The sequence below is a fragment of the Palaemon carinicauda genome, chromosome 43, assembly GCF_036898095.1.
Source record: "Palaemon carinicauda isolate YSFRI2023 chromosome 43, ASM3689809v2, whole genome shotgun sequence".
Classification (NCBI taxonomy): domain Eukaryota; kingdom Metazoa; phylum Arthropoda; class Malacostraca; order Decapoda; family Palaemonidae; genus Palaemon; species Palaemon carinicauda.
In genome coordinates this window covers 15,366,364-15,390,537 of record NC_090767.1, presented here as the reverse complement: position 1 = coordinate 15,390,537, position 24,174 = coordinate 15,366,364, and the positions used below count along the sequence as shown (strand labels likewise).

At 46.8% G+C, this 24,174-nt stretch overlaps 1 long non-coding RNA gene across 1 annotated transcript; it reads right to left on the bottom strand.

Moving 5' to 3' along the window:
- Nucleotides 1–2,467: 2,467 nt before the first annotated feature.
- LOC137633418 (uncharacterized) lies at nt 2,468–20,994 on the bottom strand. Its single transcript, XR_011042210.1, has 3 exons — nt 20,834–20,994; nt 20,342–20,564; nt 2,468–2,630 (listed from the first exon to the last, which is right to left on the bottom strand). It is a non-coding gene; the product is annotated as an uncharacterized lncRNA (long non-coding RNA).
- Between the last annotated feature and the right edge of the window lie 3,180 nt (nt 20,995–24,174).

The following is a 24,174-nucleotide window of genomic DNA, read 5'->3' as shown; positions in this document are numbered from 1 at the left end:
AAATGTAAACACAGTTTTATTTGTCTTAGATTATAATAATAATAATAATTATGGCTACAAATATAAAAAACATATCTTGTAAAATTTATTCCTCATTCATAAGAGTTGGATGTTGGGGCCAGGAAAGCCCTTCAGTGCCAAGGTCCCACTGGGAGAAAACATTGTAAATAGAGTGATGGTTAAGATGGAAGAAAGGCAGCAAGAACGGGGTCAGGTAGAAGGCTAAAGAGAGAGAGAGAGAGAGAGAGAGAGAGAGAGAGAGAGAGAGAGAGAGAGAGAGAGAGATATGCCTCACCATTGCAACATTCAAAAAGGAACATGTCCGCAGTGTTGATGGGAAAACAGGTTTTGTCCCCGCCACCATCACTGACCATGACGCATTTAAGTCTACATTGACCTTTCGTCTTGCGACACCTAATGTTGACTACCTGGAAGAGAAGAGGGAAAATGAACGAGTGTTGCCATATCAGGATCTGGAAGAGTCTAAGGTTAATCTTAAAGTTACGACCTGAAATATAATGAGTACGCTTTGCTAAACGAAAATCCTGGAATACCTGTTTTGCTTCAATACCTTTCCTGTTGTACACTGAAATTGAGCTAAAATGTTTTATACACACTTTTAAATATAAAATATGATTGATTAATATACTTATTTTTTGTACATTATTTAAGAATTCTATTATATCTTTAGTATGATACATTCTAATATTCTATTGTTTCTAAATAAAATTCTAAATTTATATACAGTACTCTTTAATATGTGTTTAGGAATAACTAGTGAAAATATCCAATAAAATTTAACGAATCAAACAAGGTTTTTGCCAGTTTGCAACTGACATGCAAGACCTCTTGGAGATGAAAGCATCGAAAGGAAAGCAAAAAAAATTGCTCTAACAAAGCAGACAGTTAGAACATGTATAGAGGAAATCTCTCTCCTGATGTATCTCGGCAACTGAAAGACCTCGTCCATCTTTCAGTTTCTCGTTTTAAGCTTTGGACGAATCAGCTGAAGTATGTGTTGTAGTCCAGTTATGCATTTTCTTAAGAATTGATGATCTTATTGTCTTTGATGGGAATGTGGATCTATTCTCGTAAGAACACAAAACACAGCCCCGTATTCGTAAGCACGAGACGCAATGCTCTGTGCTCGTAAGAACACAGAACGCAGCCCGGTACTCGTAAGCACGTGAGGCAATGCTCTGCTTTCAATCACGAAAAATGACGATAGATCCTAGGAAGCACAGGAAGACAAGGGGGAAGGATCCGTGACTACCATCTCTCTATTTGGTGCACCCCAGTACCAGAAGAGACAACCAGGAGACTGGTCCTGCTCTCGATGAGACATACCATATGAAGATTACCTCTCCCCTTATAGCAGGAGGATGTGTAACCTTACCCTCAAACACTTGAGGTGTTGGGTTCAGAAGGACCGCTCACCTAGAACCAGTGCAAGAGCGGAAACTGACCCAGAATGTACCAGTTAGCGGCAATGACCATCCATTGTTCCTTCCCGAAGAAGAGCGATCATTAAATTCCATGGAACTGTACCGAAAGGTCTTCCTAGGCAACATTCCTCTTCCCGAAAAGGAAATGTTCGACAAAGAAAAAGGAGGAGGAGAGAGAGAGAGAGGTTGGTAGAGGAAGAGAGAGAGAGAGAGAACTCTAGTTCTCCTTGCCAATGGATCATGCGCCCTCTTGCAGGAGTAAATTACAACAGCTTCCTTCCCAAAACACAAAACATCTACACTGGAGTTTTGTCGCAAGGGAGCACAGGGACTGCTTTACACAGGGGTCACACCCAGTGACACTCTGGCGGTGTCAAGCACACCAGCCAGACGATAACTTCAACACAGGCAGGTAGGAACGATTGAACATTCAGGCTAAAACGAGTAAGTCCCTCACGAAGGAGCACTACCACAGAGCAAGAGTTGAGTTACGGTTCAAGAACTTGACTGTCTTCCTGATAGGAGGAACGTGAACGAACTCCTCAGAAGGGGAACTGTAAGTCACGCCCTTAGCAAAGGTACGCAACAGATTGAGAACCAAAGGTTTGTATCTTCATAGGAATTAAAGTCTCTTCGCCAAATGCTCACCTTTGGGTGTGTTTCCACTCTCACAGAGAGAGGGGTAATACATAGCTACAAGAGAAAACCCAATACTTATCACAAAAGAAAGTAAGGAAAGGTCCAGCAGTAGGAAGATGAGAGCAGAGACAGTACATACGTACATACTGGTTGCTGTCGAAGAAATGAGTGACGTGATACTTGTTTATGACTCAGAGGCCATTTCAGCCGAGCTGAAGACATTCTCTTAATTAAATGATGAAGAGTTTATATCAGCATAGGAACAGAGACACTGTTACTAACTATGGCTATTCCTAGCAGAAACTCCATACCAGCTATACTTCATGAATTCTTAATATAAAAAATCTACCCTTCATATAACATTTACTTTTGAATTTACCTATCATTGGATAAGATGTGGATCAGTCCACACTGCTCCCAGAGGAAAATCCTTGAGGCCAAGATGAACGGATAATTCATCATCATATCCAACCCACTTATCCTCAAAATGAATGGACAGTGATGATATGTAACCCCTGTACAGATCAGGGTCATGACCCTTGTCTTCTGAAAGAGAAACGTATGTATGAGTTGACATTACCAAAATGAAAAAAAACCAAAGCGTGTCTAAACAATGCATAGTCTCTTTAATCACAAAATATAAATCCAATACTCTTGTCACAAAACATCTTTGGTCAAGGAAAAGAAAAGAAAAAAAGGGCAAATTGGGCCACAGATTTTAAGGATCAATTCTATGAATATCACAAATTTTAAGTAATTTGTATTTTTCCTAACAGTACTTTTACCTCGAACTACTTTCTTAGGAGGATCTGGGATCCCTCATTCTACCGACCAAGAATTTTGCGCAGTTCCCCCTCTCTCCGCTACCTTGTCAGGGCGCTCTGGGGCGGAAGGATACTCGCCCTGGGGCGACCCGGGGTCAGCGCATGAGGTTGCGCTCGTTAGATCGCCAGTTAGCGTATGTTTAAGTCCTCCTCGAACTCCTGTAAGATACTCGGTGTAGGATGGGTGGGCCATAACCCGTAAGTAGTTCGAGGTAAGTACTGTTGGGAAAAATATAAATTACTTAAAATTTGTGATTTGTTCCAACACGGAGTACTTACCTCGAACTACTTTCTTAGGAGACTTATACCTTAGGAGGAGGGAGTGGCTTACAGTTCTGAATATTTCGAAACATCCTGGGGCCCATGACCTAGATAGGAGGCTAGGTCTAGATTGCCCAGGGAGAGGAAGGAGAGTAGGGGAAAGCACGCAAAAGTCTACCTTATGTACAACTCACCTTTAATTATAATCCAGACATGGTGTGCCTCAATGTACCCCTCTCACCTGGAAGGGGGATATGAAAAAGGATGGGATAAAGGAAAGGGGGTAGCAAGGAAGGGGGGAGAGTAAGGAGGAACCTGTGTCGCTTACGATTACTTCCCACGGGCTACCAGGGGCCCAAATCACTAAACCTGTTGCATGGCCGAAATGACCGGCCCAATGGAGAAAGCATCCAGGGACTTTCTCGTACAGTCCTTCAGGTAATGGGCTGTAAACGTGGACTGTCTAGCCCAAGTGCCTGCCCTTAAGATTTGGCCCACCACCATGTTAGTGTCAAAGGCCAAGGATGTGCTAAGGCCCCTAATATCATGTGGTCTCGGGGTCCCAGGCACCATGGAGCCATCACTCTCGCAGGCCCTCTTCACAGCCTGCCTAAGCCAGTAGGATATGGCATTTTTGGACACCGCCTTCTTGACTGGACCTGTGGAAACGAACAAACTCTTGATGGCCGGTCTGAGTTTGGATGTCCTACCGAGGTATTTCCTGATAGTTCTTACCGGGCACAAACGCAGGTCTTCCGGGTTGTCCGAGCGCGGAATTGCAGGGATGGAGAATTCTTTGAACCTGGGATCCGCAACTGCAGGGTTCTGGGTCTTCGCCACGAACTCTGGTAAGAACTTAACGACATGCCCTTCCACCCTTTCAAGTGTGAAACCTCAAAGGACAACCCGTGGAGCTCGCTCACCCGTTTGGCCGAGGCAAGGGCTAACAAGAAGACTGCCTTGAGGGTGAGGTCCTTGTCCAGAATGTCTTTAAGCGGTTCGAAGGGGGGGCTCGAGAGAGCCCTAAGAACCTTGGCCACATCCCACTGGGGGACCCTCGAGGAGTGGGGGTCTCAAATTTGTTCAAAACTTCTGATCAGCATGGAGATGTGGCGGGAAGTGCCTAGATTGATGCCCTTGAGTTGGAAAACCTGACCCAGTGCCGCACGGACTCCTTTGATGTTTGGAATGGATACTCTGTCATCCCGTAAATGGACTAGGAAGTCTGCGATATTGTGGACCGAAGCGTCTAAGGGCCGCAGATTCTGAGTAGCACACCACCTAACAAACGTTGCCCACTTAGCTTGGTATACGACGCATGAGGATTTCCGGAGATATCCCGACATCCTGTCAGCAGTCTTGTCTGAGAAACCTTCCCTCCTTAGCAGTTGCTTGATAACCGCCAAGCGTGAAGCTTCAGGCCTTGGGGGTTTTCGTGTAGCCTTTGGAAGTGAGGCTGACTTAGAAGGTCTTCTCTTGTCGGCAGGGGCCAAGGAGGAAGGGTGGCCAGGTCCTGAAGATCCGTGAACCACTCCCTCTCTCGCCACCAAGGTGCTACTGAAGTCATCTTTGTGCACTTGGCTTGTCGCAGCCTGTTGAGAACCTGCCTGATGATCCCGAAGGGGGGAAATGCGTAGACGTCGAGACCGTCCCACGAGTGCTGGAAGGCGTCCTCGAACGCTGCTGTCAGATCTGGCACTGGGGAGCAGAATACGGGAAGTTTGGCGTTGAGTCTTGTGGCGAACAGGTCTATCACCGGGGAGCCCCAACGCCGGAGAATTTCTTGTGCCACCTGGGGGTGCAGAGACCATTCTGACCCCACCACCAGTCCTGTCCTGCTGAGTCCGTCTGCCAGGACGTTCCTTTTTCCTGGAATGAACCTGGCTGTTAACTGAATGTGGTTCCTTTCGGCCCATTCCAGTATCTGAGCTGTGAGGTCACACAATTCCCTTGACTTTAAGCCTCCCTGCTCTTTGATGAATGCCACCACCGTGGCGTTGTCGCATATGAGTGCCACCGAGTTCCCCCGGAGGAGACGGGCGAATTCCGCCAGGGTGTTCCGTACTGCCATGAGCTCCAGGAAATTGATGTGCCGGGCCTTTTCCTCCTCTGACCATTTCCTCAAGGAGATGTGCTCCCCACCCCTCCTTCGATGCGTCTGTGAAGAGCAGCATCTCCGGGGGAGCGGAGCCGAATGGAATTCCCTTCAACGTGTGACTCCTGTCAGACCACCAGAGAAGAGTGTCCCTGGAGGAGGGGGACACCGGAACGTACCTTCTGCGGGGACTCCTCCGCTGACCAGAAATCCTTCAGGTTCCACTGGATCGGTCTTAATTTGAGCCTGCCCTGTGGAACTAATTTTTCCAACGAGACTAGGTGCCCCACTAGCCTCTGCCAATCCTTGGCCCTCACCGGAGTGCCAGCTAGGAATGGGCGAATCACTTGGTCTAGATTGCTCAACCTCTCCTAGGAGGGGAAGGCTCTCGTTAGCTGGGAGTCCAGTACCATCCCCAGGTACGTCATCCTGGTGGTGGGGACTAACTGGGACTTCTCGAGGTTGATCGTGATCCCGAGGTCCTTGCAGAACTGCAACAGCAGAGAACCTTGAAACGTTAAGTATGCCTCTGAGGCTGAAAGAAGCAACCAGTCGTCGAGGTACCTTATCAGTCTGATGCCCTGCTTGTCTGCCCAGACCGAAACTAGGGCGAACACCCTCGTGAAGACCTGTGGAGCCGTCGAAAGACCGAAGCAGAGAGTCCTGAACTGCAGAGTCTGAGCGCCCCACCTTACTCTGAGGAACTTCCTACTGGAGGGGTGAACAGGAATCTGAAAGTAAGCATTCTTGAGATCCAGGGACATCATGAAATCCCCTTCTCTCAAGGCTTCAGCATGTCCATTTTGAAGGGAGTCTTCTAAATGAACTTGTTGAGGGCCGAGAGGTCGATGACTGGCCTCCAACCTCCCGTCGCCTTCTCCACCAAGAAGAGCCTGCTATAGAAACCTGGGGAAGGCTTGTGAACCGGTTGCAGAGCTCCCTTGTCCAACATGGCTTCCACTTCTGTTTGTAGGGCTGTCCTCTTCACTGAGTCCTTGGGCGTGAGACACTCTGCCAGGTGTTCGGGAATAAGCAGGGGCGGATCTGGCAGGAAGGGAATCCTGTATCCCTCCCTGAGGACCGTCACCGTCCACGGATCGGCTCCGTTGTCCCGCCATGCTTGCCAATAGTGTTTGAGGCATCCCCCCACCTGAGGCGTGGGAAGGTGTAGGGGGCCTCTCTTCCTATCTCCTCCTAGGGAGACGGACGGAACGGCCTCTCCTTGAGCCTGTGAACTTTGGCCTAAAGGAGGCCTGAGGTTGGGCACCACTCATTCTGGAGGGCCGAGGGGTCTCGTGCCAATAAGAGGTAGAAGCTTCCTGCCTAGCTGGAGGCGTAGGCGGGTAGGCCCGTCTGTAGTGGCTCTTCTCACCGGGAGCCGTCTTGCCAACTGCTGTCTGGATTCGGTTGTAACCTTCATCCTGCTGACCCTCTCCATCATCTCAGTCACTGTTTGTAGGGGGAACACCGTCTCACACCAAACAGGAGAGTTTCTCAGGAACTTCGATTCCTTCTCGGGGAGTCTACGGGGCAACCTGCTCAGAATAGTGTTCCTTCTCCTCAGAACCCAGTTGGCCGTCTGGGTAAGGGACTAAAAAGTTAGGAACTTCATGGCCTTGCCCCCCGAGCGGATTAGTTCCTGTAAGAGTGATTGATTCACGGGGAATGACAGGGCGTGAGCTAGCTGGAAGCCTGCTAGGGTGCACGCCCACCAGTCCAACCAAGAAGTGACATTTACGATGTCCTGAGACGTGTCCTCCATCATGGCAGCTTCCGCTTGCGAGAAGGCCACCGGTGCGTTCAGGCTACGCTCGTCCGGATTGCCCTGGTTCAGGGTAGCGACCGCTTCCTCCACCGTGCGGGGCCCAGAGTGACGCCCGTCGGGCACATAGAATTTCTTCTGGGTCCTAAGACCTGGCAGGAGCTTGGAGGAACCCTGTGCCCTCAACGAGTTCTTCGGGCCTGCAACAAAACGGTCCACATGCTCCATCCCCAGGGCAACATCGGGAGCTAACGGTAGAGTCAGAGAAGGTTTCTACTAGACAGGATTGTCCACCATCCTGCCCAGACCTGAGAGCAAAGCTTGCTCCGCTGCTGGTTGCGGTTTATCCAACTTGTGGTGCCGCCGGATAAGTGCCAAAACCTTACAGTAAGACGAGACCTCGTCTGGGGAACACTGGCCCGCTCCCAGAAGTTCGTCTACAATCTGTACCTCCGTGTCGGAGAGCTCATCGATCACGGAGGGATCCGTGGGAGCGGAGGCATCCCTCTCCTCCTGGCGGAGCAATGGAGCGGGTGCCTCCGTCACAGGTAGAGCCGCCGGGGCGGAGGTAGCCGTCATGGGTCTACCTCCTCCTGAGGTAACCCGGGCGGTGCTAGTCGATGGTTGTGACAGCGGCGTATCCCGGAACTTGGCCAGAGCCACTGTGATGAAAGGTGATGAAGTTGAGCCGCTGGGTCTAACCAGCGGAAGTTCCCGACACACGGGTGGAGCCGCCGACTTACTAGGTCGGGGCAACTGAAAGTGTGCCAACGGCCACACCCGACGAGCGGATGGGGCCGAAGAGACACTGTGCAATGGTACAGAAGCGGCTCCCGCGGCTACCGAAGTAGGCACTGGAGTGGCGACCTTTTTGCTGGATTCACGGCGGTGGCGAACCACCGTGATATACCTTTTCCTCAGGGAGCTCCTCCTCCTGTATCTCCTCCTCAAGGACTTCGACCTATTCCTGGCCGGGCTGGCGTGTGAGCTCGGTCTCCTCCTCCTGGACTGCTTCCTCTTCCTCCTGGAGTCACGTCCGCTGGAACTAGCCGAAGAGTAGGAATCGTAGGAAGAATAATTGTCTGAAGAATAGGAGCTCGCCGAGTCGTCCGTCTCAATGACGATCCTCCTAGGGGTCCTTGGTCTGGATCTCGGGGTCGAGGGTTCCATGAAGTCCGGCGGAAGCGTAGCCGAGGGCGCTGGGGGTGAGCGGATAGCGGGCCGAGAGGCGAACCACCCTTTGAACTCCTCCTCATTCCTCACAGACAACCTGAAGGGCGTCCTAGGCGCCGTCCACACAATGGAGTCGGGATCGGATGAACACGTGGGCCGCCTTTCTTTGTCCCGACCATCCCCGGAACCCGCTGAACCTGAAAAACCTTGCCACGATGTGGGGGTAGGAGCCAATTCGGGATTCCCCCACACCGGGTCTTCACCTGAGACGGGTCCTGCGGGCACCAGGCCATCGTCTACAACACATACTTCCGCCACACTAGCAGACTCCCCACTCGTCTGCGTAGGCCCCTTTTCCACAGATTCCCCGACATCAGACTCTTGGGGAACAGCAATGGGTCGTTTCTCCGCAACGGACTTACCTCGTCCCCTACTCTGGGTAGGGGAAGGAGAAGGAGAACCTCTTTCCGACTGCGCTGAGGGCGACGTACGCGGCGAGGAAAGGCCTGGCTTCTTCGGCAATTTCTTGGATACCTTCTTCTTCTTTTTGGAGAACAAAGTCCACTGCATCTCCAGCCAAGACTCGCACTCTTGGCACGTGGAGGAAGGTGAACACTTATTCCCCCGACACGAGGAGCACAGCGGGTGTGGGTTGACCTTGGGCTTAGAGAGCCAGGCTCCACAAGACTTACCAGCTTGGGGCCCGGGACAGAGACGCTGGGATTCCATAGCGGAAAGCAACACGCAAACGACACAAGAATACAAGGGAAAGGTGAGGGAGATAACACACACACGTGATACACAAGGGAAGGAACACACGGGAACACGTGGGAGCACAAGGAATGGCGAGCAAAAAGGAACACGTGGGAACACAAGGGATGGAGAACACAAAGGAACATGTGGTACACAAGGTGATCGGACGGGATAAGAGAGAGAGCAGCGAGATGTTATCTACGCCGCGACCAGACGCTTACTGACGATCTGACAAGCGCAGCCTCACGCGCTGACCCCGGGTCGCCCCAGGGCGAGTATCCTTCCGCCCCGGAGCGACCCGACAAAGTAAAGGGGGAACTACGCAAAATTCTTGGTCGGTAGAATGAGGAGATCCAGATCCTCCTAAGAAAGTAGTTCGAGGTAAGTACTCCGTGTTGGAACAAACTGTATCTGTAGTACCGGCTCAACGCTACTAGGAATAAAGATGGCGGCGATGGTGGCGCCATCTGAGTACTCAAACAGTAATGGAAGAAGGGAACCTTATTAACGGCTCCTCTTTTATTTTGCCACTTTTCCCCCTCGAAGCGTAAACGCTATGCGGGGTGCAGATTGCTATGTGGCGTGTCAAGAATACGTTCCCTGATATTATGCGATATCCTTAAAGGAAATTTTAAGGATATTAGCGCCAGGAGTTAGAATTCTGGAGACCTTAAGTTAAATTCTCTGGGAATATCACTGTAGTCAAATATACCCTAGGAAGCTACTTATAGGAACCTTCCATCAGGACGACATGGCTATCTCACCCAAAAACAGATTTTTCGCTTCGCTCAAAATCCGTTTTTTTTTAATAAAACAAACCTGAGACTTTTAACAAGAGGTTGATTTCTGCGACGTTGGAAGTCGGCTCTTAAAATTCATAACGAGCTGGGGGTCATTAGCTGGTGGGTGGTATAAGGCCAACCTGTTCAACAGTACAATTCAGAGCCGTCTGTCTAAAGCACCACTGAACTAGAACTTTTATTAGCCTCTGTAGCCAATGAGAAAAAGGAGAGATGGCAAGAACTGATAGCCAGCACAGTAAGAAAGCATGGAAAACAATCAGTAAACTGAACTTGGATAGGAACTCCCAAACGAGAATAGCTACAGTAACACCTAATGCGGGCGCAAAACAACTCTCACTTAATGGGAAGCCATATGACAAAGAACGAAGATATCACAAAAGAATGAAGTATGAAATGAAAGAGAATAACGAGATGAAACCACTCACTGTTGAGGAACTCCAGGAAGCCATGAAACACCATAAACCTGGAAAAGCTGCTGGTCTGGATGACATCACATTTGAGATAATGCTGCACTTTGGCAACAAGAATAAATCATGAGCCTTAGTACTTCTTAACAACTTTGCAAGAACATTCAAGATCCTAAAACTATGGAGAGAAGCTAAAGTTGTGGCCTTGCTAAAACCTGGCAAAGATCCAACGATCCCTAAGAGTTATCGGCCAGTATCTCTCCTCTGCACCTTATATAAACTATACGAACAGGTGACGATGGTCCCACTACCTCCCACAGTCGAAGATCAACTGACACCAGAGCAGGCTGGCTTCCAGGCAGGAAGATCCTGCTGCTTTCAGGTACTTAGCCTCACTCAGTATATTGAGGATGGCTCTGAGCTTGGGAAAATCACAAGGGTAATATTTTATGACCTAACAGCAGCCTATAACAATGCGAACCACAGGTTGCTTCTTTTAAAACTTGCCAAAGTTATTCACATGTACTTGAGACAACAGCAAAACTGAAGCTCTGCGGGCTGATGAGTAGGGACCCGCCAATTCACTATGAGTAATATGGCGATTAACCTGGGTTGCAAGCAAACCTTCGTTAGACAGAGGCCCTCGTTGGATGGGTGTGCAACAATGCGCATGACTTCTCTGTGAGACTAGTGTCTTTGCTAACACAGGCTGATGCATCATGAAGCAGCAAGGTACTTATGCCCTCCTACCAGAGAGGGTATTTGCTCACAAGGAGAAGAATAAGGTTGTGCTGAACTAGAAGAAGGGCAGGTTTTCCCTTGTGAGAGGTCAAAACTCAGAGGCCCAGGTCCCAAAGGGCTTGGCCTCACAAAACTCTATGAGCTTTGTTGTGCCCAACGGTCACGATGTACGCAATAATCCTGAAGTGTTACAGCGTCATAGCTTACAAGACTCATAGATGACCCCAAAGGGAAATTGCTCGTGAGACTTGGCTCGACTAACCACCATGTCGCACAGTGTGGGCAACAGGTTACCCGTCCAGAAGTCAGCTATCGCCCGCAGCTCTGAGAAGGAAACCCCTTCCGTCCAGACTCCTTCTAGGTGGAGGGAAATACATGTGAATGCTACTCCCGCCCTCAGTGTAAATCCAACAAACATTGATAGAAGGTCGTGGCCTTCTTTGGTTATTGATGGTGTTCCATCCGCAAAGAAGGTACTAAATATTTAACTGATGCTAGAACCCCCAGGACTTCTGCTACGCTACCTGCGGAAAGAGTAGTAGACATAAGAAGTTTTCTAGTTGCACAGGTCTCAATAGAGAATATTATTTTGAAAAAGAAAAGCGGGAATTATGGGACTTTGGACTCGTATGGGTAAGCGAGGGAAAATTTAGTTGTGTTAGATGCCTTTCTAAAATAATGTGGTTGACATGTTGACATTGTTTACTCCATTTTGGCAAACAATGTATGTGGCATGTTGACATTCTGTTTACTGTAGTCCTTAAGGGCAGACAATGTTTGCATCCGGAGATGTACCGATATGCAAAGCCCATAGACAAGAGAGCATATAACTAAGATGTGCCAACTGTGACAACCTCATCAAAGGTTACTTTGTCTTACCCTTAGAAAGAGTGTCTTTTGTGTTACTTAATTTTCGGTAACTATTATTTTTTTTCAAATTAGTAAACATAACTTTTATCTATTTATCTTTTCTCATTTTGAAATAAAATCAAGGGATGGTGCCCAGTGACCCATTCTTTCCTGATTGTTTCCCTTTTGCTCAGATCTGGGGGCATTCCACCAAATCTTTTAAGTAGTGTGAAGTAAGTGTGTGGTCGACATTCTGACACTAAATAGTCTGAGTGCTACTCCCGGCCACAGTCTGCAAATTACTACATCGCCGTCTAGCTCCAAGAAGCTATGCTCTGAAGAACAAGAGCGAGGCAAGGACGAATCGAGCACACACTTGTGGAAGCACCCGCAAGGACGCCTTTCCCAGGGATGAGATAGCCGCCTGATACCTCCTAGTGGGGAAGGGTGTCTTTACCACGAATGGGAAGGATGCCTGACACATGGAGGTGGACCTCCAAGCAGTTCTCTCTGATTCCCGTCAACGAGCTTAAGCTCCAGTTGAGAAACGTACCCTGCGTTAGTTTCAGGGATAACCCCAAAAGGATCCCCCAACTGGTAGCCCTGAAGGGAACCAGTCTGCAACTGCTCTCGTTCTTACGCCAGAGCTGCAGGAAAGAAAGCGAACAAAAAGCAGAAAGAGCTGCAGCTAAGGGCACAAGAACTCTATCGGTGCATTACCTCCAGAGCCTCGGAGGGGAACACAGTGGTTAACCCGTGGGGAGACTGTGCGCGCTGCTACTATGCCTCCAATTGTATTACTCTAGGAAGCCATTCCTTAAACAGGGAGACCCGAATGCCTAAAGGAAGGCAGGAGTTGCCGCAGGTGGCAAGGAGAGATACTCTCCCGGTGGAGGGCACTGCTGCCTCACTAAAAGCTATAGTATCCACAGCTAAGGGAAGTCCAGGGTCAATTGATCAAGTCAAAGGCCAGTTTATTAAGGTTAACAAGAGAGACACGGAACGTCTACTTTCTACCGAGCCAAAACAAAGTTGTTGTACACTGTAATATTACCAGTATGGGTGTGACAGGGGTAGCTGGTCTGCCCCACCCTGCTGACTAGCAGTGGGTAGTTACACCTTGTTACAATTCTTATGGCTGATTTCAGCTGTTTTTAAAATACATCTCCACTATAAAGAGCAAAAGGGTTTGTATATAGTTGTATATAGGTCAGGAACAATTATGAAATAAAGTACAGCACAGTAGTAACTCGGTTTAGGAGTAACTTTGAATACGAGTCTACAAACTCAACTTGGTTTATGGGAATTGTTTTGATCTGTGAGAAAAGATTTCAAACCGTATGGGAATGTTATGTGGATAAACAATGAGAAGACTAAAATGAAAGCAGTCAAACGGTGCCCATACACCATCCATGCAGTGTTCACGTTCTTCTTACTCCATGTTCATGACGTTTTAAAGTAAGAGCAAAAATAATCGTCTCTAAAAAGGTTCCTTATAAAAATTGAATGAGAAGAAAAAATGTTATTTTTATTAGTAAAATAAATTTTTGAATATACTTACCCGATAATCATGTAGCTGTCAACTCCGTTGCCCGACAGAATTCTATGGAGGGATACGCCAGCTATCACAATACTAGAAGGGGGTGTACTTACCAGCGCCACCTGTGGCCAGGTACTCAAGTACTTCTTGTTGACACCTCCTCAATTATTCCTCGGTCCACTGGTTCTCTATGGGGAGGAAGGGAGGGTCGATTAAATCATGATTATCGGGTAAGTATATTCAAAAATTTATTTTACTAATAAAAATAACATTTTTCAATATTAAACTTACCCGATAATCATGTAGCTGATTCACACCCAGGGGGGTGGGTGAAAACCAGTGTACAAGATTAAAGGATAGCTAAGTATCCCATATTTCATATAACAGTTATCTCAAATAACAATGAAATAATAAGTACCTGGTAAGGAAGTCGAATTGAACCGTTACTCTGCCTCTTTTTTAAGTTCGTCTTCCTTACTGAGCGCAGCGTTCCTCTTGGAGGCTGAATCAACCCAAAGGTGCCAAAGTATATGGGGTTGCAACCCCTACTAAAGGACCTCTACAAAACCTCTAACCCAGGCGCTTCTCAAGAATGAATAGACCACCCGCCAAATCAAAAGGATGCGGAAGGCTTCTTAGCCTACCGTAACAACCATAAAAACAACAATAAAAGCATTCAAGAGAAAGGTTAAAAAAGGTTATGGGATTAAGGGAATGTAGTGGCTGAGCCCTCACCTACTACTGCACTCGCTGCTACGAATGGTCCCAGGGTGTAGCAGTTCTCGTAAAGAGACTGGACATCTTTAAGATAAAATGATGCAAACACTGACTTGCTCCTCCAATAGGTTGCATCCATTATGCTCTGCAGAGAACGGTTTTTATTAAAGGCCATCGAAGTAGCTACGGCTCTTACTTCGTGGGTCCTTACCTTCAGCAATGCAAGGTCTTCCTCCTTTAAGTGAGAGTGGGCTTCTCTAATCAGAAGCCTTATATAATACGAAACCCCATTCTTGGACATGGGCCTCGAAGGTTTCTTGATGGCACACCATAAGGCTTCTGACTGTCCTCGAATAGGTTTAGACCTCTTAAGATAATATTTGAGAGCTCTGACAGGGCAAAGAACTCTCTCTAGTTCGTTACCTACCATGTTGGAGAGGCTAGGTATTTCAAACGATCTAGGCCAAGGACGTGAAGGAAGTTCGTTCTTTGCTAGGAATCCGAGCTGAAAAGAACATGTTGCAGATTCGGTCGTGAAACCAATGTTCTTGCTGAAGGCATGAACCTCACTGACTCTCTTAGCTGTTGCAAGGCAGACGAGAAAAAGAGTCTTGAGGGTAAGGTCCTTGAAGGAAGCTGACTGGAGAGGTTCGAACCTAGGTGACATAAGGAACCTTAAGACTACGTCTAGGTTCCAGCCTGGAGTGGATAGACGACGCTCTTTAGACGTCTCAAAAGACTTAAGAATGTCTTGAAGGTCCTTGTTGGAAGAAAGGTCCAAACCTCTGTGGCGGAGAACTGAAGCCAACATACTCCTATACCCTTTAATCGTAGGGGCTGAAAGGGATCTCTCATTCCTAAGATGTAGAAGGAAGTCAGCTATTTGGGTCACAGAGGTATTGGTAGAAGATATTGAATTGGCTCTACACCAGCTTCGGAAGACCTCCCACTTAGACTGGTAGACTCTACGAGTGGAAACCCTTCTTGCTCTGGCAATCGCACTGGCTGCCTCCTTCGAAAAGCCTCTAGCTCTAGCGAATCTTTCGACAGTCTGAAGGCAGTCAGCCGAAGAACGTGGAGGTTTGAGTGCAACCTGTCTACGTGAGGTTGACGTAGAAGGTCCACTCTTAGAGGTAGAGTCCTGGGGATGTCGACTAGCCATTGAAGTACCTCTGTGAACCATTCTCTTGCAGGCCAAAGGGGAGCAACCAGCGTCATCCGTGTCCCTTCGTGCGAGATGAATTTCTGCAGAACTTTGTTTATTATCTTGAACGGTGGGAATGCGTACAGGTCGAGATGGGACCAGTTCAGTAGAAAAGCATCCACATGAACTGCTGCAGGGTCTGGAACAGGGGAACAGTACAGCGGAAGTCTCTTGGTTATGGAGGTGGCAAACAGATCTATGGTAGGTTGACCCCACAAGGTCCAAAGTCTGTTGCACACACTCTTGTGGAGGGTCCATTCCGTGGGAATGACCTGATTCCTTCTGCTTAGGCGATCTGCTGAGACGTTCATATCGCCCTGAATGAACCTCGTGACCAGAGTGAGGTTTAGACCTCTTGACCAAATGAGGAGGTCCCTTGCGATCTCGTATAGGCTCCTCGAATGGGTCCCTCCTTGCTTGGAGATGTAAGCCAAGGCTGTGGTATTGTCTGAGTTCACCTCCACCACTTTGCCTAGCAGGAGGGACTTGAAGTTCAACAGGGCTAAATGAACTGCTAGTAGCTCCTTGCAGTTGATGTGGAGTAAACCCTGTTCCTCGTTCCACGTTCCCGAGCATTCCCGTCCGTTCAAGGTCGCACCCCAGCCCGAGTCCGATGCATCTGAGAAGAGATGAAGATTGGGGGTCTGAATAGCCAACGATAGACCCTCCCTGAGAAGGAGGTTGTGCTTCCACCACAGGAGAGTGGTCTTCATCTCTTGGGTGATTGGGATAGAGACTGCTTCGAGAGTCGAACCCTTGTCCCAATGAGCTGCAAGATGGAATTGAAGAGGGCGGAGGTGGAGTCTCCCTAGCTCGACGAACAGGGCCAGTGATGAAAGGGTCCCTGTGAGACTCATCCACTGTCTCACCGAGCAACTGCTCCTCTTCAGCATGCTCATGATGCACTCTAGGGCTTGGCTTATCCTGGGGGCCGATGGAAAAGCCCGAAAATCCTGACTCCGAATCTCCATTCCCAGGTACACAATGGATTGGGAGGGAATGAGTTGAGACTTTTCTATGTTGACTAATAGACCCAGTTCTCTGATTAAGTCCAAAGTCCAGTTGAGATTCTCCAGACAGCGACGACTCGTGGAGGCTCTCAACAGCCAGTCGTCTAAGTAGAGGGAGGCTCTGATGTCCGATAAGTGTAGGAATTTTGCTATATTCCTCATCAGATGAGTAAAGACCATAGGAGCTGTGCTTAGGCCAAAACACAGGGCTTGGAATTGGTAGACAACCTTTCCAAAAACGAATCTCAGGAAAGGTTGGGAGTCTGGATGAATAGGAACGTGAAAGTAGGCATCTTTCAAGTCCAACGAGACCATCCAGTCCTCCTGCCTGACCGCTGCTAAGACCGACTTCGTCGTCTCCATCGTGAACGTCTGCTTGTTGACATACGCGTTGAGCGCGCTGACGTCCAGCACCGGTCTCCAACCTCCTGTCTTCTTGGCCACAAGAAAGAGACGGTTGTAGAAGCCCGGGGATTGATGGTCCCGGACTATAACCACTGCCTTCTTCTGCACAAGTAGCGACACCTCCTGGTGCAATGCTAGCCTCTTGTCCTCTTCTTTGTAGTTGGGAGAGAGGTTGATGGGCGATGTGGTCAGAGGTGGTTTGAGGCAGAATGGAATCCTGTAACCGTTCCTCAGCCAACTGACAGACTGGGCGTCTGCACCTCTCTTCTCCCAGGCTCGCCAGAAGATCTTGAGTCTGGCTCCTACTGCTGTCTGGAGATGCGGAGAGTCAGTTTTTTCCTTTAGATGTCCTGGAGCCTTTCCTAGACTTGCTCCTGTAAGAGTCTGGACGGGAGCTTCCTCGGCTGGGGGCTCTACCACGAAAGGGCGGTATGAACCTCGTAGCAGGGGTATCAGCCACTGGGGAGCGATAAGTCTTGGGGACTGAGGTAGCAACCTTAGACTTACGAGCCGATGAGGCTACAAGATCGTGTGTGTCCTTTTGTATCAGGGCAGCAGACAAGTCCTTAACCAGCTCTTCGGGGAAGAGGAACTTCGAGAGCGGAGCAAAAAGGAGTTGTGACCTTTGGCAAGGTGTAATGCTGGAGGAAAGGAAGGTACACAGCTGTTCCCTTTTCTTCAAAACCCCTGATACAAACATCGACGCAAGCTCACCAGATCCATCCCTAATGGCCTTATCCATGCAGGACATTAATAGCATGGCAGAATCCTTGTCCGCAGGAGAGGTCTTCTTGCTGAGGGCCCCCAGGCACCAGTCTAGAAAGTTGAACATCTCAAATGCTCTAAACACTCCTTTCAGTAAGTGATCAAGGTCTGAGAAGGTCCAGCAAACCTTAGAGCGCCTCATTGCAGTTCTCCGAGGCGAGTCTACCAGACTTGAGAAGTCAGCCTGGGCAGAGGCAGGTACTCCCAAGCCTGGTGCTTCTCCTGTGGCATACCAAACGCTCGCTTTCGAAGTGAGCTTAGTCGGCGGGAACATGAAAGAAGTTTTGCCAAGGTGTTGCTTAGTCTGCAGCCACTCCCCTAAGATCCTTAACGCTCTCTTAGAGGACCTTGCTTGGACTAGCTTAGTATAGGTGGACTTAGCTTGTTGTATGCCCAGCGAAAACTCAGATGGCGGAGAGCGGGGAATAGCAGAGACAAAGTGGTCTGGGTAAACCTCCCTAAGCAGAGCCAAGACCTTACGAAAGTCAATAGACTGTGGAGAAGGCTTGGATTCATCCACGTCTGACGAGGGATCCAGGTGTGCCTCCTCATCATCAGACGCCTCATCACCAGAGTGTAGCGAAGAGATCGGACAAGAATGCTGAACAGCAGAGTCAGAACGAGTAGGAACAATATTAGTGGTTTCCTCTTCAAGTAACTGTTGAGGGAGAACCTGAGGCTCAGACTGCAAAGGCTGAATAAAAGACGAAGCAGAAGGAAGGCGCATGGGTGGAGGAGGCTGACTCCTAGCATGAGTGGTTGAACCCAAGGGTTGCGCTTGCTGAGCGGTTGGTGGAAGCGGAGTAGCAAGTTCCTGTTCCTGTGGTGTGAGCGGAGCGTGATGAGGTTGAGGCTGCGCAGAACAAGGTAAATGTCTCGCAAGCTGAGGCTCCTGAGGCGCAAGGCCAAGGTGTAGTGGTGCTTGCCTTGTGGAGGGTTGAGCTCGCTGCAGCGAGAGCTGAGGAGACTGACTCATGGACGGGAGAGGTTGTTGTACCTCAACCGAGTGTTGCACCACTGGTGGAGCAGCAAGGGGAGGCGGAGGAAGAGAGGTATAATCCTCCTGATCCCATAGTAAAGGTTGCCTTAAAGAAGGCGGAGGCTGAACACCACTGGGAACAGCAAACTCAGAAAGTGGCTCAACATCGTACGCCTGGCAGGTGGTACTGCGATCAGGCGGAGCAAGCGCAGGCGGAGCGAGCGCAGGCGGAGCGAGAGCAGGCGGAGGGAGTGTAGGCGGAGGCGGAGGCGCAACACTCTCAGCCCGACACTCACGCATCAAGTCCGAAAGCTGAGCTTGCATGGACTGAAGTAGAGTCCACTTGGGGTCGGCAGAAACTACAGTAGGCTGAGGTAAAGCCTTAACAGTCGAGCTCTGTTGTGGCAGAACCTTACTCCTCTTGGGCGGAGTGCAGTCGACCGATGACTGCGGCGAGTCAGAGCTGAGCCAATGACTGCAACCTGGCTGAGCACTCGCGGACTGGACTCTGCGTTTAAGCGGTCTCGAGACCTGAGACCAACGTTTCTTCCCTGACAGTTGATCAGCGGACGAGAAAAAGACGGGCTCAATCGTCTGCAGGTGGGAGTGACGGTCTTTGGAAGACACGCCCGCAACCACCGAGGATACTTCTGTGCGCCTAACAAGGCCTGCCGAACCCTTATGCCCTTCGACATTGCTTCTCCCCTGGGCTTGGGAGCTTGCAAGAGGTCCCGGACTGGGAGGACGACTGGCTCGCACAGAAGTATCCTCACGCACCACACTGGCACTGACACTAGCACTTGGCACTGCACTGACACTAGCACTCGTCACAGCACTGGCACTAAATCCACCCACTGCACTCTTGACCTTAAGTTCCTTGACTTCGGCCATCAGAGACTTATGATCACTTACCACTGACTCTACTTTATCGCCTAAGGCCTGAATAGCACGCAAAACAACAGACATATCAGGCGGAGGGCAAACAGTAGGTTCGGGGGTAGCCACTACAGGGGTAGGAAAAGGTAGGGGATCATGAGGTGAGGAAAAAAGTGAAGAGTGAGAAGAACTCCTCCTAACTCTACCTCTCTCTAACTTAGTTGAATATTTCAAAAGACGGACAAATTCCAGTTCCGAAAGTCCGGCGCATTCCTCACATCGATTTTCTAACTGACAGGGCCTGTCCCTACAGTCAGAACAAGCGGTGTGAGGATCTACCGAGGCCTTCGGAATACGCCTATTGCAAGACCTACATCGTCTATGGGAGGGGGCTTGCGAAATGTCAGACATCTTGAATCCAAAGAGTTAGCCAAAAGGGGGTTCCAAAATCAAGCAAAAGATCGTTAACCGTTAATCAGGACTATATAAAAGCTATCTAGCTAATATAAGAAGGTTTCCAGTAAAGCGACAGCCGAAATCTGAGAGTATACTTCACCAATTAGCCGTGAAAATACTCGAAGATCATAAGCGTATCCCAGAACGTCTTGCCGGAAGCACGACAGAGGAATAATTGAGGAGGTGTCAACAAGAAGTACTTGAGTACCTGGCCACAGGTGGCGCTGGTAAGTACACCCCCTTCTAGTATTGTGATAGCTGGCGTATCCCTCCATAGAATTCTGTCGGGCAACGGAGTTGACAGCTACATGATTATCGGGTAAGTTTAATATTGAAAAAGGATAAATCAAATGATTCAGTAAGTGATAGTGAAGGTCATTCTCATCTCACACCAACCAAAGGTACGGAAGTGTGAGTTAATTTGTCGGCTATTTCTACTTTTCATTGTGATTTCTAATCTTTTACTTATTTCTGACGATAGGGGTTATAATTTGTCGATAATTTACATTACGAAACCTTTAAATCTGATTACATATGTTTATTTATGTGAATTTTCTTTATTTTTTATGGGAAAACTCGTAAACCAAGATACTGTACGACTGCATTGTTTTAAACTGGAGTTTTGTACACAACTCACCTCAAGAATTTTTCATCATTCTTGACATTTCCCGAATTGAGTCTATGCAAGATCTTTTTTGTCATTCTTGGTGTTGATACTTAGTTCCCGTAGCCTTCCATCTTGATTCAGCAGGGAGAGCTTTTCTCTTCCTTACTGTCAAAGATCCTTACTACGTTCAGCACATAAAAATACATTTGTGCGGTCTCTAGCTTTCGAAACATCTGCCAGCAGGATTATCTTTCTGAAATGACTGATTTGATAATGGACGAATCACGTTGCATTACAAACTTACAGTACAGTAATTAAACTGTATACAGTATACACTGTATAGAGTTATAAAAGGGTAAACAATTCAAAGTCAAGAAACACTACATTCCAATCAAAATTAAAAAAACTGTTATTTGAATTCAGAACATTCAAGCTATTTCTATATGGATCACCAATATTGAGAGCCTTAGGTCTAATTTCATTACAAATATTGAATAGTTTAGCATATACAGTTGACTTTACTTTTGGTTCCAATTGAAGAGGATGTACTAAAACACGCGGCAGAGCAGATGGTGACTCACGAACGTATACAGCTGCGGCAGTATGCTCGTGCAGCCTTAACCAGAGGAAAAGCTGTTGTTGAGAGTTTGCGCACGTTGGCATCCAAATTCAGCCGACCTGCATGACCTGAAAGCATAGTTAATGGTATTATTAACTAGATTAATCTCTGGAGGAAATTAACACCTCATAAAAATGTCAAAATCTTCAAGATATTTGTGTTTTTTTTAACTATGCAAAACTGAATCCTTTGATAAGAGTATGATTTCAGTGTAGATGGAACTCGGCTTTAAAGAATTCATAATGGGGTTCGTAATGAATGCACTGGCGGGTGGCTGGAGAGCCTGTCCCCTCGCCAGCACACTGCACAGACGCTTCCGACCTTCGCCTATGACTTAAGGAGTGGACTCAGGGTTGTATTATTAGGAAAAATACGAATCACTTTAAACATTTCTATTTATTCCTTCACAGATACAGATCCAAACCCTAGCTCCTTTCAGAGGAGAAAGTTCCTATAATCAAGTCGACTTGTATCAAATACCAGGATGTCCAAAGACTTTGACCGAGGGAGATGTTTAAGTCTTGGCTTTTCTTTTTCATCCAATCAGAATCGGGTATTGGGAGCACCAAGCGTGGTTTGAGATGCTCATTCTAATCCACCGAGACGAGAAAATGGGAACACATCACTGCAAGAGTGAGGATACTTGTAAATCGTTTTATAATTCGAAAATTGTAAGGATTGTGAAGTTTACCGAGAGTAATCATTTTACAGCTTATTTGTATAAGATAGGACTCCAGGTGGATTATTCTGGTGTTTATTCAAAGTATTGTTTTGGTGAAATGCGTTATAACTATAATGGAAAATCAACGAACAACGGCAAATCCACGTTTTATGGCGGTGTTATAATACAGTAGCTCGTGCCACGATTCCAGGAATTGTTGCCCGTCCCAACACCATAAACGCCTCATTCCTTCTTCTTCGCTAATTGCCGGGTCATCTCACCCACAACAAAAAGGAAGTTGACCAACAGAAAGATCATACATGAAGATTGCGAATTCAATGACTTAGAGTAATAAGAGTACAGTGTATACATCTATATTTATGTTAATGTAGTTCATTGGGACAAATGTAAATTTACTTTTTAGGTGTGAAATGGATTTCCTTTTACAAAATATGATTGTGTTACCTTGCTAAGAGTCAAATGGGTTGCAAATCAAACACAGGGTAGGCTAAGAATACGGCAGTCTAGCCGTTAGGTAAGGACATGGCTTGCAGGTTAGGTTAAGTAGGGATGTTTAGGTCAGGTGGTGTTCTCGAGTAGAGGTTTTGCAGAACAACGGCCAGGGGTTTTTGTAATGCGACGGCGATGTCTTATGAACTACTAGGAAAAAAAAAGGAAATTTCAATTTCATCATCATTATCATTATTAATGGAGGAAATTAACCAGCCTCATGAATCAAGCTGGTCTCTTCAGAACTGGTCAAAAGGCAGTTTGGGGAGGTAACGTATGCATAATGTGGGGACAGAGAACGGTGAATGGATATATATTTACCAAGTTTACGAAAGAGTTGAAAATAAGTGTAGGGCACGGCCATCATCATACACAGAGGTGGCCGCTATTATAAATAGAGATGGCCGCTATCATATAAACAGGTGACTGCTACCATACATACATGTGGCTGCTATCATAAATACAGATGGCCGCTATCATACATACAGGTGTCTGCTACCATACATACGGGTGGCCGCTTTCATACATACAGGTAGCCACTATCATAGATTCAAGTGGCCGTTATTATAAATACAGGTGTCTGCTATCATACAAATGATCAAAAGATATTACGTAAAAACAACTAATTTACGAAATAACCTTTTGAAGGAATTCGTCTTCATACGATAGAAAAGTGTCTACTCTAAACCTTATGGCAGTTGCCATAAATGTTTGCCGTGACACGGCTAAATAATTAATACAATTGCGAAATTATTAGAGTTTAGGTAGTCCGTACCATTATGAAATATTTGTGTTCAACGAGGATAAAATAGAGCTGATATATATTAAAAAAAAAATAACTTAATCGTGGTTTCCTAGACTTCTAACTTCTCAAGACTGCGGCAATTTGCGGGCACTCTATGATCCCAACGTGGGAGTGGGACTTCCATAGTCTCAAATGTAAACAAACATTGTTCTTCCTCTTCTTTAGTTTTTCTTCAGAGATGGAACTGTAGAAGACACAATATTACTAAGAAAACAATATTAACAGAAGCCTTATTATTATTATTATTATTATTATTATTATTATTATTATTATTATTATTATTATTATTATTATTATTATTAATATTATTATTACTCCTGGTTCCTTATTGCTCACTCCGCAAAATAAGTTTATATTACCTGTGCCTTAAATAAATGAATATCGTAATGAGATTCTCAATCTTTACTTTTATTCCCTTCTACCTTGAAATTAGATAGGATAACACCTTGCTATCATCAGTTTTAGCAACCCATTGTCTGTCAGTTTGGACTTCTTAAATTCTTCTTTTATATGCATTGTTTATTGTTTTTATCATCTCTTATCTCCCTGGTCTTCCTTTTCTTATATAAAGTTATACTATCTTTCACCAGTATTTGTACTTCTTTCTTCTTATGATTGTATTTTTCTTCTAATTCTGTTTTAACCTAATATCTTTTTCATTTCTCTTTTCTTTATTAAGTTCCTTTCTTTCCTTAATCTTTCTCCTTATTTCCTCAGTTACCCAAGGTTGTTTTTTGGTCTTTCCTTCATTCGTTACCCTTCTCCTCTATGTTTTAGCCAAATGTTCTTGTTTCATTTCTGCCATTATTATGTTTAGCTCTTCAATGTTTTTTTTCATCCTTGCTGACAAGTTTTCTCTCTATAGATTTCACATATTCGTCTATATCTTTTGTGTCTCCTATAATATGTAATTTCTTCCCACTTCCCTTTATTGTAGTTATTTTCTCTATTTGTTTTCACTTCCAATTCTACTGTTATTAAATTGTGATCTGATATGTCTAATACTGTTTTATCTTCATCTATTTCCATACATTTAAATTGTTTATATAGCATATTATTTGCAAGTACAAAATCAATAGCACTATGCTGATCTTGTCTATTCCACGTGTATAGTCCTGAGCACCTTTCATCTCCATTTAATAGTGTTAGGTTGTGGTTACCCATCCAATCTAGCACCATTTCCCCATTTCTGTCTACTTGTTGGTGCCCCAGAAATCCCACGTGGCCGTTAAAATCCCCCATTACTAGCAAAGGAGTTGTTTCTCCTG